This window comes from Budorcas taxicolor, chromosome X (genome assembly GCF_023091745.1).
Source record: "Budorcas taxicolor isolate Tak-1 chromosome X, Takin1.1, whole genome shotgun sequence".
NCBI classification, from domain to species: Eukaryota; Metazoa; Chordata; class Mammalia; order Artiodactyla; family Bovidae; genus Budorcas; species Budorcas taxicolor.
The window spans coordinates 10,121,317-10,124,220 of NC_068935.1; positions in this window are offsets into that span (position 1 = coordinate 10,121,317).

The following is a 2,904-nucleotide window of genomic DNA, read 5'->3' on the forward strand; positions in this document are numbered from 1 at the left end:
TTCCCTTTTCAATTCACAGATGCTGCATTTTTTACAAATTGAAGGTTTGTGGCAAGCGTGTGTCATTTATTGGTACCATTTTTCCAACAGCATTTGTTTACTTCATGTCTCTGTGTTACATTTTAGTAATTTCACACTAGTTCAAACTTTTTCATTATCATTATATTTGTTATGGTGATCTGTGATCAGTGATCTTTGATGTTACTATTGCAAAAAAACTAAATAAATACAACTAAATAAATACAACTCTAGAAAGAGTTGTCTAGAGTTTTAGACATAACTCCATTGCACACTTAATAGACTATGGTATAGTGTAACTCTAACCTTTATATGCACTGGGAAACGAAAATATTCGTGTACCTTGCTTTATTGTATTATTCATTTTGTTGTGGTGATGTGGAACTGAACCTTCAATATGCCTGAGGTATGTCTATGTCAAAATTGATCTTACACTGGGACATAAAGCAAGTGTTAACAAATTTCAAAAGATTAAAACTATACAGTGTGTGTTCCCTACCCATGATGCAATAAACTAGAAATCAATAATAAAAACATGACTAATAATCTGCATATTTTTAGAATTAGGAAATACATTTATAAATAACCCATGGGTCAAAGAAAAAATCAATTAAAGTTTGAAAATATTTTGCATGGGATGGTAATGAAAATATTATATTCAAAGTTATAAAGGATAGTTTGTTTCTGGCTAAGACAGCCTACTAATAGAAGGCCAATTCTGTCCTTTTGAAGCACAAGAAAAGCTGAAAAATAAATTGTAATTATATTTAAACAAATTAAATTGTTTAAAGACACTGGAGAGCTAGGAAAGCAGCCAGAATTTGAAGTGTCAAATCATGGCGAAAAGGGAAACTTAAAGAAGTGACACATATTTGACACCAATTCTCCTCTTAAAGCATTTGTCAATTAATAATCAACATGGGTGGAAAGGCTGAAAAGTAAGCTACTAAGAGTCAAAAAACCTGAGTAGAACTTTCAGCAGTTATACAGAATTAAGGATTCAAAATCTAAAACTCAGGGCTACATACACATCCAGAATTTGATGGGCTAAGATAAAGATAAAGAAAGGAAACAAGCAGTATGAGCTGATTTTCTCCTGGAGGCATTCATCAATTCTTAATAAATGTAGAGTTAGAAGAAAAGAAACCAAGTAGAAAAAGGCAATTAGGAGTCTAGGAAGATAAATTGAGCTATTTGGCAGCTTCATAGTGTAGGGAAGATAAAAATTGGAGCTTGTAGACTTTCAAAGGTGGGAGACCTGGTAAATTCCCTAGGCTGTCAGTAAGAACCCCTGAAGAATTACACCCTAGATGAATGAACTGGAAACAGAATAGATCAGACAAAGATCAAAATCCAATCTCATACTGTATAGCACAGGGAACTATAGTCAATCATGGTGGAGAGTTCTGACAGAATGTGGTCCACTGGAGAAGGGAATGGCAAACCACTTCAGAATTCTTGCCTTGAGAACCCCATGAACAGTATGAAAAGGCAAAATGATAGGATACTGAAAGAGGAACTCCCCAGGTCATTAGGTGTCCAATATGCTACTGGAGATCTGTGGAGAAATAACTCCAGAAAGAATGAAGGGATGGAGCCAAAGCAAAAACAATACCCAGCTGTGGATGTGACTGGTGATAGAAGCAAGCTCCAATCCTCTAAAGAGCAATATTGCATAGGAACCTGGAATGTTAGGTCCATGAATCATGGCAAATTGGAAGTGGTCAAACAGGAGATGGCAAGAGTGAACATCGACATTCTAGGAATCAGCAAACTAAAATGGACTGGAATAGGTGAATTTAACTCAGATGACCATTGTATCTACTACTGTGGGCAGGAATCCCTTAGAAGATATGGAGTAGCCAGCGTGGTCAAGAGAGTCCGAAATGCAGTACTTGCATGCAATCTCAAAAATGACAGAAGGATCTCTGTTTCCAAGGCAAACCATTCAATATCACAGTAATCCAAGTCTATGCCCCAACCAGTAACGCCGAAGAAGCTGAAATTGAACGGTTCTATGAAGACCTACAAGACCTTTTAGAACTAACACCCCAAAAAGATGTCCTTTTCATTATAGGGGACTGGAATGCAAAAGTAGGAACTCAAGAAACACCTGGGGTAACAGGCAAATTTGGCCTTCAAATACGGAATGAAGCAGGGCAAAGGCTAATAGAGTTTTGCCAAGAAAACGCACTGGTCATAGCAAACACCCTCTTCCAGCAACACAAAAGAACACTCTACACATGGACATCACCAGATGGTCAACACCGAAATCAGATTCATTATATTCTTTGCAGCCAAAGATGGAGAAGCTCTATACAGTCAGAAAAAAACAAGACCGGGAGCTGACTGTGGCTCAGATCATGAACTCTTTATTGCCAAATTCAGACTCAAATTGAAGAAAGTAGGGAAAACCGCTAGACCATTCAGGTATGACCTAAATCAAATCCCTTATGATTATACAGTGGAAGTGAGAAATAGATTTAAGGGCCTAGATCTGATAGATAGAGTGCCTGATGAACTATGGACTGAGGTTCGTGACATTGTACAGAAGACAGGGATCAAGACCATCCCCATGGAAAAGAAATGCAAAAAAGAAAAATGGCTGTCTGGGGAGGCCTTACTAATAGCTGTGAAAAGAAGATAGGTGAAAAGCAAAGGAGAAAAGGAAAGATATAAGCATCTGAATGGAGAGTTCCAAAGAATAGCAAGAAGAGATAAGAAAGCCTCCTTCAGCAATCAATGCAAAGAAATAGAGGAAAACAACAGAATGGGAAAAACTAGAGATTTCTTCCAGAAAATTAGAGATACCAAGGGAACATTTCATGCAAAGATGGGCTCGATAAAGGACAGAAATGGTCTGGACCTAACAGAAGCAGAAGATAT